The 25,188-nt window shown below is 40.0% G+C and overlaps 1 protein-coding gene across 1 annotated transcript in view; it reads left to right on the top strand.

Moving 5' to 3' along the window:
• Window positions 1-25,188, top strand: part of LOC307012449 (exostosin-1) — a gene marked incomplete at its 5' end in the record, with an annotated part of 349,853 nt that overhangs the window by 127,214 nt on the left and 197,451 nt on the right. The gene's annotated exons all lie outside the window — the stretch shown is intronic.

Here is a 25,188-nt window from a genome sequence, read left to right as displayed (position 1 = left end):
ATAACAACAGACTGGGTAATCTCACCAATCAGAGCAGAGTAGACCAATAACAACAGACTGGGTAATCTGACCAATCAGAGCAGAGTAGACCAATAACAACAGACTGGGTAATCTCACCAATCAGAGCAGAGTAGACCAATAACAACAGACTGGGTAATCTGACCAATCAGAGCAGAGTAGACCAATAACAACAGACTGGGTAATCAGACCAATCAGAGCAGAGTAGAAAAAGGAGGGGTTTAGGGGTTTTACTGTATTTTTAATTAAATAAATGCATTCTTGGTGAGCAGAAGAGACTTATTTTTAAAACATTATTACAAAAAAAAAATTGGAATTCCAAACTTTTGACCTGTAATGTAACTTTTCCAAAATGGAAAAGGCATTTGTTTCATTGAATGTCTGCTTATCCTTTCAGATAACAATTCAGTATCTTTCTAGTGAAACCCTTCTCTGCTTCCTGTATTTATGTATAAATTACACAGCTAGTTTAAACTGCAGCATCAAACAAAAGTGAGACGTGATTGAATTTCACAACACGTTATTGATCATTTGCTGGACTGGACGCATTGTTGCTTGCAGCTATGGCTGATTAATTGTTCAATTATTAATTATGCTCAATGATGTTCAATGCAAAGGGAAATAAAGAAAGCAGGGCAATCAGTCAGTAATATTTAGAGTAATAATTTTTTGGGTTGAATGAACAGGGTTTCTGTTGAGTTCCATTAAAGTATTTAAACCTGTTCACTTTGGAGGTCATATCAAGCCCTCATTCATGCAAGGGCAGCTCTTGTCCTCCAGAATGATTAAAATAACACACACTTCTGGCTAAACTTATATAACGCCAAATGTGCAATAAAATAGAAAAACAATGTGTCATAAATGTTGCTTCTTTATTCAAAATCAGGCTACAAAAACGTATCTTCAAAATCAAATCTCCGGTGTGCCTATGTGTTCTAGAGCAATAAGATGACCCTTGTAAAAAAAAAGTATGTACACTTTTAGCATACTTGTAAAAAGAGTACTTATTACTAAAAAATATATACTTTAAACATATATATTTAAGTGTGAACTGAATTAAATTGTCACCGGGAGGTAGCAGTGATTTCAGTTTCATGTTAACTGCAATTGAAAAATGAACTTTAAATAAAATGTGAAATAACACAGTTAAAATCAAGTACTTTAGATGTGCTTTAGGCCTAGTCCACACTAGTAAATTCATATAAAAACATTTTTTTTTCTCTCCGTTTTGGCCTTCTGTCCACACAAATTTTTGTCCTGTGAAAATTTAGCTTTTTGAAAGCTCTTTTCTAAGTGCATACATTTGAAAACGGCATTTTCACGTTTTAGTGTGGACTGTGGTAACTATCGCAGTTTTGCAAAGATGATAGAAAATGTACTCGCAATTGCTGTCATGTGGCAAAACATTAAGGCAGTTGTGTTTTAGACAACCCGATCTCACAGCAATTCGTACAAATTTTACGAGGTGGTTAATTTGTACGAGGTGCTCGTGAGATAGCGTTGGTTTTAGACCAAACATATGGTGACTGAGTGCGACCTGAACGCATCAGTGAGATATGTTGATAAATAAAATGATCCTGCCAGAAGAACAGCATGAGAACTTTATTATGTCTGTTCCGTCTGTATCATCTCAGTGAGCTTTTGTGCAGTTGTACACATGCGCAGTTAGGTGAATTTAGCGTATACGTTTCAGCATGGATGAGACAAATGCTAATGTTGACGGAGAGGGTTTTGAAACGAAGATGCAGTTTTTCAAATGTATCCGGATTAATGTAGACATAGCCTTAGTATGTTAGTTCAAGGGATAGTTCACCCAAAAATTAAAATTCTCTCATTATTTACTCACCCTCAAGATGTTGTAAACCTGCATTAAGTTATTTCCTCTGTTGAACATGAAGATAATTTGAAGAATGTCAGTAACCAAGCAGTTGCTGGTCCCCATTGATTTGTATAGTATGAAAAACAAAACAATTTGTGAGTGTTAGATGCTAGACTCCAAGATTTGCCGCGTTCCGATACAGGACAAAAGGTTTAAAAACCTTTTCAGCCGAATGGATGGATGAATAGATTATTAAAGCATGTACTTAAATGTCACTCAAAAATATATCAAAAGTATTCACATAGTGGCAGACCTCGAAATACCGTATCAACTACAGCTCCCTGCAGGCCTTCATATATTACATGATTTTTTTAAATAAAAAGTTTATTTTATCTTTTATATTCACACATAGTGTGCGCGTTGCTTTATCAATGTCCTATATAATTTTTTTTTTTTTTTTACACTTATTTCATACACTTTGAGACTAGATGACAGGATGGTTTTTCACAAGTTTTTCTAATCCATCCAGTAGTGTAATCGTGGTAAGCGAATTGAATACATCAACAGTCTCTTTTCCTTCTTTTTCTCTGTGTTTCTCTATCTCTCTTTCTCTGTCATTTAGAAAATAAATCATTGCCTGGCTATGTCCTAATTCTCTCTTCAAAGGCCCATCACTCTGATTGGAACACACCCACTCTGACCTAATAATAGCCCTCAATGACAGGACGGCTTGCTCGTTTGTTGAGGTAATTGTTTTAAAAGTGGAGGTGTCACCGCATGAATAGACTGTTTGATATATGACAGTGTAGATGCCAGTTTTGTCATCATGTAATATGGGCGTCGAGCTTGCGAGCGCAGGGAGGCAGATTGAGACAGACTCAGTGAATATGAGTCAATCAATATCTGCCTTTATTTTGATGCTACCCAGCAGACATTCTACTGACTCTAAGTAACTTTGCAACTACATGTATATTTCTGACAGGACCACTATCGTCGAATACGATTGACAATTAGCATACAGTTTGGATTGGCGGTATGGATCTGTTCTGGGTGAGAACTCCACGCAGCCTAGCATGGATAAGAGCAGGTAGAGAGCTTAGGGTAAACAGAACAGAACCAACATGAATGTATTGCAGATATCATTAATTCAATATTTTAAAGTACAACATAATTCGAGAATTTATTCTGATTCAAGGGGAATCAGAATGTCAAATCTGACCGGGCGAGAGGTGGAGCTGGGGATGGTGGAGGGTAATTCGCTCCTGAGAAACGCGATAGCTGCTGATAATACTGAAGAAGCTTATATATGTATACAGTAATACTGTAGGCGTCGTATTCAGGTAGACGTGGATCAGCTGAGAGTCAGCTGATGTGAGCTTGACTAACGTGTCCTGCCAGAACTGATGCTACGCTTGATTTTTCTAACCCGAACCCTATAACACCTAACAGTCTACTAATACACTAATGAGAGTTTGTTGACATGTACAGTAGTAGCAAAGTTACTTATGGTTAGTACAATTTTAAAGCAGACTAAAATAAAGTGTGATCCCTACTCTTTGTTTAGCTTTCTATTTGATTTCTATAATGTTGTATAATATATTTTACAAATGTCACTTAAGTAAATGAGTGCGGTTCACTTTGAGAAATTGGAGCTGTGTTCTAGGAGGCATAATGGATATGTCATTATATTCTGGTTTTAAATCTGTTCAAATGATTGAAATTGATTTGACACATTAATCTAGTGTATCCCATTATCCAACAAGTTAATCGCATGTCACTTTTTTCTCCATCTCTATGCAGCTCTGTACTGACCATTAGTTTCTAAAATTGTAGACGATTATTGTATGATCAAAGAAGCAACTGCTGTTATAAACTAAACTAGAGATCGGCAACCTATGGCACATAATAATAATCACTGGCATGTGACAATAGAGGTGTATGGTTTTACCGTATATACCCGAATATAAGACGACCCTGAATATAAGACGACCCCCCCATTTCCAGACTTATTTTTGGGACAAAAAGAGATTTTTGTGGAAAAAAATCTGTTTTTCAACAGAAAATAATTTTATTTGAAAATGGCACTGATAATTAATTCTCTCTCTTCCAGCACGCGCGCGCACCTTTCTCTCTCTCTCACTCTGCGTCTCGCGTGCACTTCTCTCGCCCACCTCTCTCTCTCTCGCTCGCTCTGCGTCTCACTTCTCTCTCTCTCTCTCTCTCGCTCTCGCTCTCGCTCTCGCTCTCGCTCTCGCGCGGCAGAGAGGAGCAGCGTTTTAATTCAGTTAAACACAGATATTATGTTGCTTCTCTAATTTTACATGCAAGTATAGCCTAAATCACAGCACAGATATTGTTTTTATCTTATGTGTATTTGATTTCATCAGACGACAGCTCGATTATCAGGATTTTTGTGCAGATTAACATCTTGGAAGGGAAAGCTGGTTTTGTCTTAATGGGTCGCGTTTCAGTCACTATTTCATATTAATTTTCTCCCTTTCCACCCGTGATTTTGTCTATATTGCGAATATAAGACGACCCCTCATTTTTCAGCCTATTTTTAGGACAAAAACCTCGTCTTATATTCGGGTATATACGGTAATTTGAATAAAGTCCCTCAAACTTGCCTTTCCTCAAAACACTGAAGCAGCACAACTGTTTAAAACATTGATAATAAAAAGTTAAGTTGAATTGAGATTACAGGACATAAATTAGTTGAGCTGAGTTGAATTGAATCGAAGGCAAAAGAAGAGATGAAAATAAATTAGTTGATGTTTGTTATGTGTAACTGAGTTGAAGACGATGAGATGAACAAAATTGAGTTGAGTTGAGTTGAACTGAATCAAAGACAATAGAAGAGATGAACATAACTGAGTTCAAGTTTAACTAAACTTACGACAGGAGGTTTGATGAACAAAACTGAGTTGAGTTGAACTGAATAAAAGACAAAAGAAGAGATGAACAGAACTGAGTCGAGTTGAACTAAACTTACGACAGTAGGTTTGATGAACAATACTGAGTTGAGATGAACAGAACTGAGTTGAGTTAAACTGAACTGAAGACAAGAGATGTGATGAACAAAACTGGGTTAAATGAATCGAAGACAAAAGAGATGAACAGAACTGAGTTGAATTGAACTAAACTGAAAACAAGAGATGTGATGAACAAAACTGAGTTGAGATAAACTTAACTGAGTTGAGTTGAACTGAACTGAACTGAAGACTAGACAAGAGATGAGATGAACAGAACTGAGTTGAGTTAAACGGAACTGAAGACAAGAGATGAGATGAACAAACCTGAGTTTGGTTGAATTGAATCACTGCCAGTGGTGTGTCTTCCATGATCTGATGTTACTCTGTCTCACGGATGTTACTCAGCCTCCAGACCTTCTGGCATGTGGCTGTAATGGTTCTGGAAAAAAACTCATCTAATCAAAGCTTTTTTCTTATTTGATTATTCCTGGCCATGGCAAGCCATGGAGGTCTGCATTGATAAATATTTTGGCTGTGGTCATTTGAGGAGGGCTGGGGAACTGGAGACACAGAGGCCTTGGCATGTGTGTTTGTATTAATTAAAGCCGTCTGGCCTCAGAATGCACTGTCCATGTTTGTGTGTGTGCATGTACTAATTAGAGCAGTCTGCTCCCAGTGTGCACTTGTGTTCAGTGTTTTATGGTTAAACAACATATCTGATGTTATTCAAGGACAGATGAGAGGGAAAAAAAATTGTGAGTTGGATGAGAGGAGAGAAAAATAGATATAGATAGAAAAATGCCCCTCGAGCAGATGCGTTGCATGGTGAGCACTTCAGATGAGTTTTAATGAGAGATCATCAACAAACGACATATTGGATGGAGAGAATTGAAGGTCTGTGTTTTCAGGGTTTTAAACATTTTGAATCTAAACATTTTAAATAAGGGAGAGTTATGGTGCTAAATTCTGATTGGATGAGCCATGCTGAATGGGATGGGAATTGTAAGGAATTCAACATTTCTAATTTGATTCCTCAACAATTCTTCATGTCTATGTAAACCAAAAGGTTTACACAGACATATGAATGACTTTTCACAGTCTTTTTAGAGGTGAAATAATTGCAATCCATTTGTCTTGATTATATATTACATAATGATACTAAATCAACAAAAAAATGACATTAGCATATTCATTTATTTTCATACAATACTGACAAAACTCACTACACTACAGACTTGCAGTAACTATACTGAGTCTAAGTCTCTCAAGCCTTAAAAGTGGGGTAAGCAATATTTTAAAAACGCTGTTTGAAAGTTGGTCAGACCAACACAACAACAAATTGTCACGACACACACACAAGACACGAAGATCCAAGTGCAGTAGTTTTAATGGGGTAATCCGTACTCACAATCAGTCCAGGCAAAGGTCAAAATCCATACAAAGGCAATCCGAGGAACAATAAACAAACAACAAGACAACAGGCTCTGAAGCATAACGGAAGTGTGGGGACAATCTACAAGGACTCCGTGACAAACACTGAAACAGACAGGGTATATATACACAAGTGCAAACAAGGTGACGAGAGACAGCTGAAGGAAATGAACAATCAGTGACAGACAGGATTATGGGAAGTGTAGTGAAAATGCCTAGACACCGTGAAAACTGAGACCTCTAATGTTAACCCCAGGGAACCACCAGACACTGTGACATAACCTCCCCTCTACGGAGCGGCTACCAGACGCTCCAAGACCACAAGAAACAAACAAAACAAGAGTCCAGGCGGGAGGAGGAAAGGTGGAGGATCAGGGGGTGGGATGGGGGACCAGGTCCATGGAGGGGAACAGGAACAAGGGGGAACGGCTTAAGCGCCGGCCAGGGCGAAACAGACAATCCATCGGGCGGCCAGGGCGAAGCAGACAGTCCATCGGGTGGCCAGGGCGGAGACGACCCCTCGGGCGGCCACGGCGGTGAAGACCCCTCGGGCGACCACGGCGGTGAAGACCCCTCGGGCGGCCACGGCGGTGAAGACCCCTCGGGCGGCCACGGCGGTGAAGACCCCTCGGGCGGCCACGGCGGAGACGACCAGGGTGAAGCCGACCACTCGGGCGGCCATGGCGGTGAAGACCAAGGCGGAACAGAGACAGACCCTGGCTCAGGAACAGTTACAACCGGCTCAGGAACTGGAACAGACACCACCGGCTCAGGAACGGGAACTGGAACAGACACCACCGGCTCAGGAACAGCAACAGACACCACCGGCTCAGGAACGGGAACAGCAACAGACACCACCGGCTCAGGAACTGGAACTGCAACAGACACCACCGGCTCAGGAACTGGAACTGCAACAGACACCACCGGCTCAGGAACTGGAACTGCAACAGACACCACCGGCTCAGGAACTGGAACTGCAACAGACACCACCGGCTCAGGAACGGGAACAGCAACAGACACCACCGGCTCAGGAACAGCAACAGACACCACCGGCTCAGGAACGGGAACAGCAACAGACACCACCGGCTCAGGAACTGGAACTGCAACAGACACCACCGGCTCAGGAACTGGAACTGCAACAGACACCACCGGCTCAGGAACTGGAACTGCAACAGACACCACCGGCTCAGGAACTGGAACTGCAACAGACACCACCAGCTCAGGAACTGAAACTGCAACAGACACCACCGGCTCAGGAACTGAAACTGCAACGGACACCACCGGCTCAGGAACTGAAACTGCAACGGACACCACCGGCTCAGGAACTGAAACTGCAACGGACACCACCGGCTCAGGAACTGGAACGGACACCACCGGCTCAGGAACTGGAACGGACACCACCGGCTCAGGAACTGGAACGGACACCACCGGCTCAGGAACTGGAACGGACACCACCGGCTCAGGAACTGGAACGGACACCACCGGCTCAGGAACTGCAACGGGCACCACCGGCTCAGGAACTGCAACGGGCACCACCGGCTCAGGAACTGCAACGGGCACCACCGGCTCAGGAACTGCAACGGGCACCACCGGCTCAGGAACAGACACGGGCACCACCGGCTCAGGAACAGACACGGGCACCACCGGCTCAGGAACAGACACGGGCACCACCGGCTCAGGAACAGACACGGGCACCACCGGCTCAGGAACAGACACGGGCACCACCGGCTCAGGAACAGACACGGGCACCACCGGCTCAGGAACAGACACGGGCACCACCGGCTCAGGAACAGACACGGGCACCACCGGCTCAGGAACAGACACGGGCACCACCGGCTCAGGAACAGACACGGGCACCACCGGCTCAGGAACAGACACGGGCACCACCGGCTCAGGAACAGACACGGGCACCACCGGCTCAGGAACAGACACGGGCACCACCGGCTCAGGAACAGACACGGGCACCACCGGCTCAGGAACAGACACGGGCACCACCGGCTCAGGAACAGACACGGGCACCACCGGCTCAGGAACAGACAAGGGCACCACCGGCTCAGGAACAGACACGGGCACCACCTGCTCAGGAACAGACACGGGCACCACCGGCTCAGGAACAGACACGGGCACCACCGGCTCAGGAACAGACACGGGCACCACCGGCTCAGGAACAGACACGGGCACCACCGGCTCAGGAACAGACACGGGCACCACCGGCTCAGGAACCGCAGGCGTGACGTGAAGCTCAGGCTCGGCAGGCGTGACGTGAAGCTCAGGCTCGGCAGGCGTGACGTGAAGCTCAGGCTCGGCAGGCGTGACGTGAAGCTCAGGCTCAGCAGGCGTGACGTGAAGCTCAGGCTCGGCAGGCGTGACGTGAAGCTCAGGCTCGGCAGGCGTGACGTGAATCTCAGGCTCGGCAGGCGTGACGTGAAGCTCAGGCTCGGCAGGCGTGACGTGAAGCTCAGGCTCGGCAGGCGTGACGTGAAGCTCAGGCTCGGCAGGCGTGACGTGAAGCTCAGGCTCGGCAGGCGTGACGTGAAGCTCAGGCTCGGCAGCCCTGCTGTGTCTCCTCCAAGCACGCAGTACTGCTACTGCATAAAAAAGGAAGACAGCCTTCTTTGCCGTGGCAGGACTGGCGGGAACAGCCTCCGGTACAGGATCCGTCTCTGCATCAGCAGACGTGACGCGAACAGTCTCTGGATCGACGGACGTGCAGTGTCTCCTCCATGCATGCAATAATGCCACTGCATAAAAGAGGAAGACCGCCCTCCTTGCCATGGCAGGACTGATGGTAGGCAGTTCTGAGACGACCTCCGAGATGACAGCAGGTTGCACAGGGACGGCCTCTGGGATGACAGCAGGCTGCAAGGGGACGACCACCGGGACGACAGCTGGCTGTTCGGGTACGGCCTCCGGGACGACAGCGGGCTGCACGGGGACGGCCTCCGGGACGACAGCGAGCTGCTCGGAGGAGACGGCCTCCGGGACGACAGCGGGCTGCTCGGAGGGGACGGCCTCTGGGATGACAGCAGGCTGCACAGGGACGGCCACCAGGATGACAACGGGCTGTACGGTGACGGCCACCGTAATGACAATGGACTGCACGGGGACGGCCACCGGGTTGGTCTCTGGTTCACTGGGGAGGCAGGAAGTCTTCCTCCTCCTCCTACGTGTCCGCGAGCGACTGGGTGCTGTTCTCTCCTCGGAATTAACCGGGAGCGCAGCACTCTCCTCCCTGAAACGAGCACACAACGCAAAACACTCATCTAAAGTCATGCGTGGCTCCTCCTCTTCGGCTCGAGGATTCCCATTCTGCTGTCTCCTCTCCCTCTTCGTGATTGAGAAAAAGTCACGAAGACTCATACCGCTGGATCTTGTGGTGACGGAGTCCTTCTGTCACGACACACACACAAGACACGAAGATCCAAGTGCAGTAGTTTTAATGGGGTAATCCGTACTCACAATCAGTCCAGGCAAAGGTCAAAATCCATACAAAGGCAATCCGAGGAACGAGGAACAATAAACAAACAACAAGACAACACGCTCTGAAGCATAACGGAAGTGTGGGGACAATCTACAAGGACTCCGTGACAAACACTGAAACAGACAGGGTATATATACACAAGTGCAAACAAGGTGACGAGAGACAGCTGAAGGAAATGAATAATCAGTGACAGACAGGATTATGGGAAGTGTAGTGAAAATGCCTAGACACCATGAAAACTGAGACCTCTAATGTTAACCCCAGGGAACCACCAGACACTGTGACACAAATATGTAGCCAATCAGCATTAGGGGCGCATGACAGTGGAGGAGAGAGAACGAGCAAGAGGAGAGATTTAAAGAAAGACTGTAGAAAGAGAGATGGCTGAGAGACAATATAAAAGAGAAAATCTCAGAGGAACAGGACTTGAAAATGAAGGTTTATGATCAGGAAAGAGCTTTAGGTCCCGCGTTAATAATAGAAAATCTTTCCAGTATTGGAGAGAGCTAAGCGGGAAGGCCTGAAAACAGACGCAGAGGTCGCTTTGATTCGGGTCTATATGTGAGTAACACTGGTTTGAACGGGGTTCAATACCGACTTAGAGCAGGGCGGTTCGGATTGGAGGAAGTGCTTTGGAGGCGGAGCAATGAAGAGAGGGGTGTGTTTGTTTGGATTGATTTTAAATATAAAAAATGTTCAGCAATGACTCTACAAATTAAAATAAAAAAATGCTCACAAGTCATTCAATCAGAGATCAGTTAGATTTGGCTGTGCTATATGGATTTGATTCAATAAAAACAGCAGCTCATAACAGTCATCTGTAAGATAATTGGTTAAACTACACTATGTGTGGTCTATTTAACTAAATAACCAAAAAGAACTGAATAAACTAATGAGAAGAATTTATGAAGAACTCATAAAAGTAATTTGTTCAGGAATCGACTGGAGAATCAGTCGTAAGAGAATCAGTTGTATGGGAATCAGTTGGACTACACTGGTTGTGCTACATGTGTTTGATTCACTAAAAAGAGCCAGGTCATAAGAATCATTTGGTCGAGAATCGGTTGGTCTACTCTGGTAGACTTGTGTGTTTGATTCACTAAAAAGAACCTGTTCATAGGAGTCATTCTTTTAAGAACCAAAACTAGCCATAAGTCATTTATTTTGTTCATCAAAAAGATCCAGTGTCATGGACAAATCTGGGCTGCATTTCCCCAAAGCATTGTAAGGCTTTGACCATTGGCAGCAGTAGGCTCTACGATTAACTTTCTCCGAAATCGTATGCAGTATGTGAAAAGAGTAGTATGACTGAAGTCACAGTATTCATAAAAGAGTAAGCAAAAAGTGCCTATAGATGACTGACTCCATTCTAAAATGCGGGTCCAATTGACACTTTAATATCCAAAAATGGCAGAGAATTTCAAAAACGCAGTGAAGTAAGTCTGCATTCGAAATTGCATTATTCCCTATAGTAGGCGAAAAACAGTATGTGACAAAAGAAGTATGTTTGAATTTACAGTACTCAAAAGATTAGGCAAAAAGTACCCGGTTTACCTTCTACTTCCAGTGAGATTCTGAAGTGTGTATGTATATGATGGACACATTACTATCCCATGAGGCCACAGTAGAGGATTTATGAATGGCAGGGAAGCGACGTAACTGACGCTGCTTGTTGAAAAGGGCCTGTATTTCCATAGTACTTTCTGATTTAAGGTTGATATGTGATTGACAGTTTAGTTTTGGCCCGCAGAGAGGAAGGATGACACAGTTCTTTCAAGTGCTTTCAGCTGCTCGCTTTGTGCGTTCAAGAGAAACCACACATGCCATATTGTATGTGAGAGATTGTATAATAAACGCTGTGGACAATCAGTTGAGCACCGAACTCTTCCCGACGCCCCTGGTGATCACATAAAAACAACACAGTCAGGACAGTCCCTTAAAACAAATAAACACTGGTAGGTCATGTGATAATGACAACATGGCAAATGTAGTACGTCCAGATTACACACACATTCTTACTATATAGAATGTACTTTTTAGCGGTCAGGAAGTAATTACTTATTCAAAATCAGTACCTTGCAGAAGAGTAGTCTACTACATTTTCAGCATAAAACAGAAGTTGCTATAAACTTTATCATAAATATTCTGTTCAAATTGACTTTTAACATAAATTTAGTGCAGCATTAGGTAAGCTTCTCTGAATGCGAGTTGGTATAGTCAGACACAAGTTGTCAAGATCTGTCAAGGATCTGCAAGAGAGAGAGGACCCAGGCACAGAATAACAGTGAAGGTTTTTTTTATTAACAGGACTGTAGACAAGGCACAAGGAGAGAGAGGGACATGCAACACAGTTCAACTATAGGGCAGGGCAGATGACATGACAGGCAGGAAGATAGACCACTGAGACCAGTCTTGGGTGATAGCGGACTAGAGGACTGCTTGGGAGGCAGGACCAGGATGGATAATGGTGGGAAGGACCAGGCAGGAACACAAGTAACATGAGGCTGGATTGCTGGATCTCTCAGAAATGGTTAGAAACAGTACCAAATTAGGATTGTTTTGCTTGTAACAACACCAGAACCCCTTTTGGTGCTAAATAGAAACCTTTTTATAAGGTTCCATAAAGAGCCATGCTTTGAAAGTGCCATAGGACCTTAATGGTGTTATAAATAACCATTTTTAACAATATATTAAAATATTAATTTATATGTTAGCATCTTCATATTACTATAATAAATGTTATTTTTATGTATTAATATATATTTATATGTCCTCTATCTGCCTGGTCTTATATCTTGTTGCCTCTATTTTGGGTTTTACATAAAAAAATAAACTATGTTGTTAGCCCTTTACCATGTTAAAAGGAAAAAGTGATATAAAGTCATTGGATAGCTTTAATGTTTTTTGTTTTTGTTTTGTTTTTTTGTGACTGGGTATGTTTAGGCATAAAGTATATATATGTTTGTTTTAATATAGATATAGATATATCAAATGTATGTTCTCTGTTCTTTTCATATCTATGTTACATTCTTTGTGTAGAAGATGAGCATCCTTTAACTAAACAGAGCTACTCACGCTTACATGTTCAGTTAAACTAAAAAGATAAAGACATGATTGTTTGGAAACCAGTTACAATTTTTAAAGTTATCATTTATAGACATTTTAAGAAAGAAATTATTTACCTTTTGAGAGTGTGTTGACAGTCTGTGTAGTTGTAGCCTATAGCTGAGCTCCAGAAAATCAGTAGGCTAATGAGGTGTCTTTGACAGTTACAGATTTGAAAAACCAAAAGGCGGGAATAAAGAACCCTAAACTCCAACACAAAGAACGATTTCAGGATATTAAGGGTTATTCAGGACGATACGGTTCTAAATAGAACTATTACTACGTGTAAATAACCATCTTTTTTCAGTCTTGGTTGCCAGGCAGTTAAAATCAGTGGCCAGAAAAACTCAGGACACCAGACAGGGCAGCAACGGACAAGACTCACAATGAACAAGACAAGACAAGACACAAGATAAATAGGCAAGGCACAAGAGAGTAAATAAATAAAATAAGAGGCAAAATAAAAACTGAAACAGAACTACGACTAGAGAAGCGAAACAAAAGAAAAATAGGAATAAAATGACTGGACCTTGCAATAAAAAAAATGAATTAAAAAAAATGAAAAAGAACAAACTTGCTGGGAACTAGGAACTGGAGATGAAAATCTAGAGTGAAATGAAATCAACCGAGAAAAAAACCCTCAACAAGACTTTAGAATCACAATGGCAAAAACAAACTAGAAAAAGCAAAAGGATTCACTAAAGCTAGAGACAAGATCAAATACAGAACAAGAACAATGTTTAACCCATAAGCACATGAAGCACACAACAAACCAGCAAACACATGATGGTAAGAGACAGGATTTAAAGGAGGCACATGAGGATCAGGTGAACACAATCAAGCAAATGAGGACTAGACAAGGACTAAACAAGGGGGTGTTGTAACGGGAAACAAGGTGTTGGGATGAGAGGAGAACATGGCTAACACAGAGAAAGAACGAGCCATGTGCTCAGGCACAAGACAAACAAGGAAACATTAAACAGTGACAAGACAGACAAGACTGCCGCGGCAGGACCCTGACACGAGGCTTTAAATTTGAATGTCATGGTTTACCTCAATCAGATACACAGGACAAGAAGACAGCATGCAGATTTTATATTACAACACGTTGCAATGATCGCTGTTACAAACCATATTACAATTCACAGAGGTTTGTCATTATGACTTGTTTTAAGGTTTGACAGCGTGGCAGAGATGTCACACAGTTTGCATGATGCTAAATGATTTTCTCCCAAGCTGTGGAAGTCTAACTTTTCTCTTTTTTTTCCAGTGTCATATTTTTGAATCAGTGGGATGGATGGCAATCATGAATTGTGGTAAACAGTTTCAGGCTGATTGTGTAAAAAAATGCAATTTCTTTTTCTTTTGCCTTGCCATTTCTCAGGCGGATGCCATTGTGTTGTGCATTAAATGTTCAGCGCATAAGTGATTTGTGCGTAGTGTGTCAGCAGTCTTGTTCAGGGGTTTTGATTGCTGGGTTCTGATTCAGCCAGACAAACGTCACCTCACAGCTTTATTGTTCTGACAAACACGCATGCAGAGCACTGGCTATTGTATATGTTGTTTTGCATGCCGACATGCAAAATGCATTCCAGGATCCATTAAGTGCAAATAACAACTAAAACATATTTCTGACATATTAAGTGCTCAGTGGGGATGGGTGATAGAGTTAAAATGGTTATATCTAGAAATAAAACGGTTCTTCTTTCAGACGAATACAATCGGAGTTATATTAAAATATCCTGGCTCTTCCAAGCTTGATAATGGCAGTGAATTGCAACCAACAGTTTGAAGCTCAAAAAAGTGAATATATCCATTATTAACAAACTCCTGTGGGTTAATTTTGAATTAATCGCTGTGCCTTTTGAAGCAAAGCGATGAGTTTGTGTAAGAAAAATATTCATAATTAACAAAGTAAAATTCTAGCTTCCTATGGTGGAATCATGGTGCATTGTGGTCTATGGATCTGCCTGAGTAGACTCACTCCCTCGGTCAAAATCGAGGGTTCGAGGGTCTGTCCAAATACACTTCCCTCGTCCACTTGACGAATTTGAAAGCAATTCAAAATGGTGGTGGGGAAGATCCGTAATAGCGCCCCCTACCATATAGCAGTGACACATGGAGAAAAACCCGTCGATGGTGAGGCAGTGTAGTGTGATAAATGATGGAAAATGTTGTCAATGGCAAGAAAAGCGTTAATATATTGTACATATACAATATATCTTGGCACTTACCACTCTGTAAACACACACAACTGCAAAAATGCACTCACATGCATACTTATATCCACCTGTTCCTGTAAATTGTCGAGCTCTCTAAGCATTTCTCAAGTCAGTGGACCAAAGGGATTCAGACACAAATGGATAATAAACACACTTGCATACTGACAACCAAACCCATCCAGTTTAAAATGCTTACACAGGTGTGTTATCTCTTAAACAGCCATCTGTGTAATGAGACATATCCCTCTCTCACACACACATACTTAATATAAACCAGATGAGGACAGACAACCATCTTTCCTCCCAGCTGTTCCTTCCTTTGCGGCTTATATCCTGACCTTAAGAACTGGCAAAGACATTCACTTGGGTTACTATATGAGCAGTTTTATGAGGTTGTTTTATAATAAACATGTCAGTATATGCTGCATAAATGTACATGTTCATGTAGATTCACACAGTTCTCGTTCTGAGGGATCATGTGACACTGAAGACTGAAATAATGACGCTAAAAAATTCAGCTTTGCCATCACAGGAATAAATCGTTTATTTTTATTTTTATATAGGCTACTCAAATAGAAAACAGTTCTATTAATTATAATAAAAGTATAATAATATGTCACAAAATTACTATATATACTATGTACTAAAAAGACTACAACTAAAGAAACTAAAACTAAAAACTTAAACTATAACACATATTTCAATATTTAAAAAAACAAAAGCTACTAAAAATGACAAAAACACAACACAATTACTAAAACGTTAACTAACATTAAAAGAGGTGAATCCAAATGGCAACCAAAACATAGTGTATTACACAAAATAAAAGATAACTAAAAAAAACATATAGAAATATAAATTTCCGGTATTATGTATTGTATTATTACTGTATGGCATACTGTTGCAATGCTTATTATGAAAATAAATGTTATTGGGTTATTTGATAATGTGTACTGTTACTTGATCCATTGTAACCATCTGTTACAATTGATTGTCCTTGTTACACATGTTACATGTACTTACTATGGTAGTAACAGTAAATTATGCAGAAATACTACTAACTACTTATAGGTGCAATTACACTGTAACAAAAGCCGTTTTTCCACCGTCGGGCCAAACCGTAAATTGCTTAACAGTTCCATTCCGGTACGAATATGGTTTCATTTTCCACAGTGAGGATGGTATCGGCCGCTCTTTAAAATATAATACAAATGCATCAGTCATAACACAAGAACAGCCTTGGTAATTAATAAGCTTACAGATGATATGAGATGTAAATAGTGACTGTGTATTTTATTGAGGATGATCAGATATTTCTTTAAATTGTATTATTAACTTGCGTTAACTTATTGCGTTAACGCTCAAATATAGCGTGCTTGGTCAGCTACAGAGAAACTGGTAGCCAGGCAACAGACAAGTGACCAATCCCGAGTTCCGACGTCACTACACACATTCTACCAGCACGGTCCGGCACAGTTAGCCAAACGTGCTGACCATATCTGGCATATCTGTAATTGTACCATGGCGAAACCAAGCTCAAATGGAAATATAACTGCAACCGTTCCTTACCATTTAGAACTGTTCGGCCTGACAGTGGAAGTGTGGCTAAAGACACCTTTAAATAAAGTGCAACCAAACGGTCACATCTTGTGCTCTTTAAATTCACAAACTACCAAGCCTGAAGTGATTTATCGACATACGCTTGTTCTGTATAGCATTTGCAGTGCCCTTTTGACTGGACTTGTACGCTTCCTATACAATTTGGAATCTCACAGATGGTCCACTTCATAGGGCACTATGAGCAAAGTGAAGGGTACCTTACAGTATATGTTGAACAGAATGTGTCTAAACATTCACGTCACATACATAAAAACAATTAAAGCACATTTTTATTTTAGTGATAAAAAATCATTTTGGCCTTCTTTTTTTCTTCTTCTTTTCTCCAGTCCCAGATGTGGGTGGTGATACTCAGACTTAATGAGATTTGGACGTCTTTTTCTTTTCCTCTTTTCCACAGCTGTGCTGCTCTCAAGGACGTCCTCTCAGCCACGTCCCTCTCCATTCCTCAGCAGGGCCCCCAGGGGCCCAAACACTCTGCCTGCTGATGCTGGATGTTACAATCTGAGAAAGAAAAAACAGCAGGGATGTGTATGACATGCATCATGAATAAAACTGACAAGTCTTTTCTTTCTTTCTTTCTTTCTTTCTTTCTTTCTTTCTTTCTTTCTTTCTTTCTTTCTTTCTTTCTTTCTTTCTTTCTTTCTTTCTTTCTTTCTTTCTTTCTTTCTTTCATACAGAGATGCTCTGCATGCAATATTTATTTGTGATAAATATAATTTTCATTATTTAGCTTTACCCCAGCTGGCACATCAACAAGAGTAATTTGGAATAATTTAAAATGGATGCCATTACAACAGCTTTATCTTAAGAAAAAAATATATCTTCAGTCAGTTTGGCCTGTTTTCCTCCTTGCAGCAATTTGTGACAGACAGACAGACAGACAGACAGACAGACAGACAGACAGACATGATAGATAGATAGATAGAAGCTCTGGAGAAAACAGTGATGTCATCATCCCACTTAGTTCAGTTCTCATCCAATAGTGTCAGTGCAGCCAAGTCAGCAATACTGTCAAATACTAAATCATCAATATTATTTAACTTAAAGAGATTTCATTATAACGAATTTCACAAGATCTGAGAAATAGGGTAGTTATTTTTAATATTTATTCAATATAAATCATTTGATTAATCTTCTGCCTTGTTTTTCATTTATTCAATGCAATTATGATAAATAAACACAATGTTCTTTTATTATTCATTTTTAAAATGTGGTCAACAAACCTAGTCAACTATAAGATATAAATATATTAATAGCATGTGTCATAATAGGCATTGCGTTGGGAGGATATCAGATTGATTCATGGAGTAATTATTTCTAAAGGTGTGTTTCTGCCTTAAGCCTTGTTAACAGTAGCAATGTGGGTTCTGGCCTGATTAGCATTCAGATCTAAAGGTTATTCCGTCACTGAACGCAGGTCACACAAGTCCTTTGGGGTGTGAGGGAAATTAATTTCTGATATCCTGCATTCACTGACTTGCTGCCATAGGTTAATAATAATAATTTTAAAAAAGGAAGAGGCCAAAGAGAAAGAAATTTTGTCATATGAGATATAATATCCATTGTTCTATAGGCCCTAAAACATATGAATGACTAGAGAGACAAATGCAAAGGTATAGGACACATTCAAAATGTCTGAATGGCATAATATGAAAAAATAAGCAGGTGGCAGCTGCAAACAAATGATGCTAGAGCTTTTCTCAAAACCATATCTTACATTTTCTGAGCCCCTTTTGCAACACTAAATACTGTAATGTCAAGCTGCTTTTTGTGGATATATGAAGTCACACAGGTGCACTTTATTAAATCAACTATGAACATTGATATTTTGCCATTTCTTCCAATGTTAGCCAAATGTAGTATTTTGCGCAATTTTTACTTTTACTTCACTACATTCCAAAGCATAATATTTTATTTTTTACAACACATTCCATTAAAACATTCTTTGTACCTCGAAGATGCAGCAATGTCCGATTCTTTCCAAAGAAAATATTGAATTGGTTCACAAATCACACTGATCGAGTGATTCATGAATCAGTCTGCAGCTGTTTTTGAGACAACTCACTGATTCACCGATTCAAGAACAGGGATATTGTGGGAGCTTTAATGTGCGCGCAACTGAAAGCGGTGACATCATTGCGCATTCGTATTACGTGTTCAGTCTATAGACCTTATGTAGCCCCGCCCCTTTTCAGCGCTGCGCTCGTTGTCTTTTGTCTTCCGGTCTGTATTGTCACAGCGATCTTGGGTATTTATGAATGAACGGCTTGTTTTAAAATCTACTGACATTTGTTAAGACATTTGCTTTAAACATTACAATCCTCATGATAACTTTCATTAACTTTACATTGAGTAAATCCACTTAAAAAGCGAATTACTCCAGGGGTGCGTTTCCCGAAAGCATCGTTAGCCAACTATGGTCGCAAGTTCCGTCGTTATCAGCATAGTTCAACGATTTGGTGTTTCCCGAAACCATCGTTCCAACGAACGTTCGCAAACAGCATCGCAAACTTGTGTGGTTGGAACGACAGCTCTCGAGCTGTGGTTAGAAGCATAGTTTCTAGTTTACATGAGATGTAGACTGAATAAATCCTTATCTTTAGCAAAATAAGCAAGCTGACATTCAGTACAACCCGTGTTATTTATTTAGAATACATACAAATGTAATTTACGTCTTTTAGTTTGTCAAGAGATTTAAAGCACCGTTTTTGAAGACTGCACATGTGCGAACGTGCTCTACTATGTAAGTACGAGCCAAATATTGAGTCTGGTAATAAAGCAAAATAACTGAGAAAAATTTGAAATTGTCTTCAGATGCCATGTCTGTAACTTATATGACAAAATCTAGCGTTAATTCGATCTCAAACAGATTAATTAAAATAAGTTATTAGTCCACCACATGCGAGACGTCATAAACCAACGTGGTTGAACGATACTTTGCGGCATACGGTTTCGGGAAACAGTCGTGACGAGCTAGTTGATTTCTCCAACGATGCATCATACTATGGTAGTTAAGAAGTGAGCTATATAGTTGTACGGGAAACGCACCCCTGGCCAGCAATGCTATAGAAATATACAGAGCAACCCCAAAAACGGAAGTTCAAAGACAATATTCTAAAGATGGCTGCGCCCTAGTTTCTCTGGCGCTTAAGGTCTATAGACACATAGTCTTTCTTTACAAAGTGACATCGCCATCTACTGGCCTGGCATTAATAACACGTAATTTTTTGTTGACGGACGAGGACGAGGATTGTTTTGACAACGTTGTCGTCTGTTTGCAGAAAAAACGCAAATGCTTTTCCGTTTTTAGTACATCGTTGTTGTGTAAATGTACGATGAGTGAAATTAGCTGTCTGTACCTCTGAGAGGTTTCATTTTGGTAATCTGGTCAGTGATTTGAGAGTTTTTTGTTATCTTTCCATCACACTCTCTCTCTCTCTTTCTCTCTCTCTCTCTCTCTCTCTCTCTGTTTTTCCCCTTCTTCATTTCGTCCTGTTTTTTTAGTGTTTCAGTAATAACAAGGCAGTATTTTTGTGATGAGTAATATTCTGGTTTCAGTCCACTTGATCAATACAAGCCGACATTCACAAACAATGGAAAGCACTGTGGTCATTAAAACCATATGGATTATGTTTAAAGCACATAGACAGAGAGTGAGAATTGATGGGAGGGAAGGTGGAGATGGGAAATATTTCCACAGTGCTCACTTTGTCACCAAGGAGATGAGTGTTTGGCCTGAAAACAAAAGCTCATGAGAAAATATTTTGACCTGTTACGTTTTCTGTTGCTGAATTAAAGGGATAGTTCACTTTAAAATGAAAATTCTGTCATCATTTACTCACCCTCAAGTTGTTTCAAACCTGTATGAATTTATTTCTTCTGCTGAACACAAAGGAAGATATTTTGAAGAATGTCAGTAACCAAACAGTTAACAGGTCCCATTGGCTTCCATAGTAGGAAAAAAAAATACTATGGAAGTCAATGGGACCAGTTAACTGTTTGGTTACTGACATTTTTCAAAACATCTTCTTTTGTGTTAAGCAGAAGAAATAAATTCATACAGGTTTGAAACAACTTGAGGGTGAGAAAATGATGACAGATTTTTCATTTTAAAGTGAACTATCCCTTTAAGTGTGTTGCTGAATTAAAGGGATAGTTCACCCACAAATAAAAATTATGTCATCATTAATTCACCCTCATGTTGTTCCAAACCTGTATGAGTTTCTGTCTTCTGTTGAACACAAAACAATATATCTTGAAGAATGTTGGTAACCAGACAGTTAAAGGACCCCATTGATTTCCTTTGTAGGAAAGAAAATACTATGGAAGTCAACTATTTGGTTACCAACATTCTTCAAAAATATCTTATTTTGTGTTCAACAGAAGCAAGAAACTCATACAGGTTTGGAAAAACATGAGGGTGAGTAAATGATGATAAAATTGTCATTTGTGGGTGAACTATCCCTTTAAAACCTGGCCATCAAGAATAAGCCGATTCGACTAATCAAATTACCGCCATACCTACTTCAGTTATCCAGAAAATGACGGCAGAGTAACAGTCACTCCGCTTTTGTTTTCTATATAAAACTGCATAAAATAGACATCTTTGACCAATGCAATGAGTCTTATGCCACAAGCAATGCATTTTTAAGGCCTTATGCCACAAGCAATGCCCTTTTACAAGGTCTTGAGTTTGATTTAGCTATCTACAAAAGTAGGTTTTCATGCTTGAATGTTCAAGAACACTATTTCTTTCACATATTTTGCATTGGTGCAGCACCTCTCTTCATATTATGTCAGTAATGCTCTGTTTAGTTCTTGTCTCCAAAGCCCCTCCTTCTGAAAAGTGAAATATGCACTTATTGGTCAACTTGACCAATGTGTTGTGATTGGTTAAGCACTTTTAAAATGTGTTTCGGAAATGTCACGCCTCTTACCATAACCATACATTTTTCTTCTTTTTTTTGTGTATGTCTTGGCCTGGAATTATTTAAATACAAAGTTCTGTCTTCAAACCCGAGATGACGCAGGCTAATAGGTCCTGAAAAGAATCTGCTTGCAATCACATCATTCTCTATAGGGCACAGCTGATTGGTTCCTGTAGTATCAGCAGCCAATGAACTCGCTGCTCAACTTTCAAATACTTGGTCAGTGTCTGTGTAGTTGCAGCGCGCTTTTTTAGAAACCCTCCACCCTCCCCAGCTCCACTTGTACAGTATAGATCTGACATCGGTAATTCATGTACGCTATATTGTACAGCAGCAGCATGTCTTACTTGCTCACAGCAGCTCTGCAGCAGCAACAATAACAGCAGCAGTATAGCATACATACTCTGCCAAGACCAAACTTATTAACATTGTCAGAGAGTTGTCATGACAAAAAATGAGGAATGCTGTGACATATTTGTTCCCAGAAGGAGTTCAGAAACTTAGTGAAATAGAGAATAACTCCCTTTGAAGTTTCACACTAAAGAACATTGAACATGTAGAAAAAGGAAAATAGGTCCTCTTTAAGATGTTGTGTCATACAACAACAACAAAAAACAGTTAAATAAAAGTAATAAGTCTTGAATTCGGTAACACTTGATTTCGATAGTCCACTTTAGACATTCTACTAGCTATAATTAACTTTGCAGCTACATGTCAACTGACTGTCATTAGAGCATTAGTAGACTGTCTGCTTAATATTTGCTAATACTTAATTTTGTTAGTCCTCCACCCGACATTCTGACTATAAGTAACTTGGCAACTACAAGTCAACTTATTCTCCTAACCCTAACCCTAACCCTAACACCTAACCACCTAACATATACTATAGTCCACTAATGACAGTTAGTTGACATAGTTGCAAAGTTACTTATAGTTAGTAGAATGTCTAAAGTGGACTATCGAAATAAAGTGTAACCTTGAATTCTACTAGCTTTGCACAGGGGGTCTCAGTTCTGGATTCTTGAGTTGTAAATACCATGTGACTGATCATTCTGCAGCCGCACATGATCCGTCTCTGGTGAGATGCTGTAGTTCAGTGTAAGGAAGACAGAGAGGTTCATGTTACTTTGAGTGTTTTCACTCTTCTATATTATATATGTCTTTGCCCACATGCAGGGAAGCAATTAAAAAAAAATTATCAGTTAGAAAACCGTATCAGAAATCGTCGGCATTTAGAGTGAGATTGATTCATGCATTGATAAACTTGTTTGCATTGCTCATGTTGTCCATGATATGATGTATTATACGCTGCTGGAGTTTGGAAATGCAATTTACAAACACTATCCCCTCTTAAACTGTTATTGTTGTCATAACGAAATTATATCTTATGTTTACCAGCAATGCATGCCATTTGTGATCAGATTTTCCAAAGCCAGTTGTGCAACCCTCTAACAATCCCTGCAAGAATGGCTGATATGACCAAAAGTATACTATTCAAACTTCAGTGAAACATGGGTGTGAAACCCCCATGAGATGTGTATGTTTGTGTTTGTGTATGCTCTTGGGTCAAACTGTCAAAATTACCAAGTTTAATCCAACAATTAAAATCATTGAAAAATGTAGCCTAATAATTTTGACATAATCAATTGAATTGTTGTAGTTTGATAGCTTGTTATATTAACTCTTCCCCGCCAGTGTTTTTGAAAAAAGTTGCCAGCCAGTGCCAGCATTTTTGATCATTTTCACAAAAGTTTCATGGCCACCAGAATATTTTGTTGTATGAATATCTGAAATGCAATATATCAAAAGAAAGAACAGACTTTTTTGCTTTTTTAAAAACATTTTATTCTTGCTTTAAAAAACACCATTTTGAGTTAAAAGATGAAAAAAATCTTGTTTTTGTTAAAGACTGCGTAATGTAATAGTGCCCCCTACCGTATAACATTGAAAACATGGATTGTCAGAAATTCTGTCAATGGCGGGAAAAGAGTTAACACTAGCTTTAATTTAGATGTAATATAAATCTAGTTGTAGTGTTGACAACATTCATCAAACTCAAACATAAAAATGAATAAAAATCAGTAATTGCAAATCAAAATTTGGTTCCAACTGGTAAACCCCTATTATTTATTTAGTAATTGATTGATGGATTGATTGGTTGATTTAGTCTATTTGATTAGGCTATATTAATGTTCTATTAATAAATCCTACATTTAGATAACATTGTTGAAACAACTCCAAACCTGATAAACAATTAATAGAAAATAATACTTTCTGAAACAGATAGACATTTTCTAAAGGATAAGCATTTAACCGTCCATTAACTGAAAAAAGGGTCCTATGTATTCATGAGAAGTTCCTAATTCCATGGTACAGTATATGAAAATGCTAATCATTTATACCATGCACTGTATGAATCAAAGTACTGTGGTATAACCATTACACCATCATTTTTTTGTTAGTGTTGTGTACTTTCTTGTGGAAATTATGTTTTTGGAGTGTTTGTGAATGTGTCACTAATGTGACTGGGACTGCTGATTAAGTAATAAACTAATATCATTAGAACAAGTAACACAAAGAGCAGGTACAGTGAAAAGTACAGGCAATGTGTGAAAGGCTGGTTGTAAAGTCAACTTTACTGATACTAGTGTTTAAGGTCCTGTCAACACAACGACGATATGATCGCCATGACAACTCCTCTTCACACTGATCACGGAAAGTAATTAGACTGCCTATATCATGCAAAAAAAAAACACAAAAAACCCCACACAAATGCACATTAACAACTTCAGACTGCACTTTAAAGTGTGTGTTGTTGTGTATCTTAGGGTACACATTTAATATATATTATATATAATATATATTTAAGCGGCTATCACACTAAGTGCAAGTATAAGTAGATTCTATTTACACTAGCCTATGAAAAAATTGCAATATTTTCTTTACAATAAGTGTAAATAATAGCCTACTTAATTGCTTTTATACATATAAATAGTGGCAGATACTATTTGCATCTCATTGTTGTTGTACATTAAACGGTATGCAATAATAATAGAGAGTGTAAATAATTATATTATTAAAATTATTAAATGGATGCTGCCTTATTGGTACAATAAAGCCCTGCCTACACCTGGCCGATAAACACTTTATTATTTTTAAACACACGTTGGACACTTTATTTCCTCTTTTGAATATTTTCTTAATTTTTATTTCAAATAAATACTTTTCCGATCTGATATGTGATAGGAAAAAGGGAGTAGAGCAGATTCGGCAAAAGGCAGATTCGAACTCAGGTCTATTTGCATCAAAACTTTCTGCCACGGGCCTTACCCCTACATTATTTGCTATTGTAGAAAATCCAGCGTCTTTCGTGATTTTGTCTGTCCCAACCAGACGTCAGTGGGTGGAGTTAGTCTAAATATCCTCTACCAACAACTCCGTATAAAATGTATCAAATGTACTATTTTTATAAAAAAAATTAAGCACCTGCCCTCCCAAATCTAACCCCTCAGGGGTGCGAGAGCCGATTGTACAAAAACGTTTGCATTAGGATCGATACATTTGCCACAAATCTGTAAGGAAAACACGATGA

This window comes from Phoxinus phoxinus (genome assembly GCF_949152265.1).
Source record: "Phoxinus phoxinus genome assembly, chromosome: 16".
In the NCBI taxonomy this organism is placed as follows: Eukaryota; Metazoa; Chordata; class Actinopteri; order Cypriniformes; family Leuciscidae; genus Phoxinus; species Phoxinus phoxinus.
This window is presented reverse-complemented; position numbering and strand designations above follow the sequence as displayed.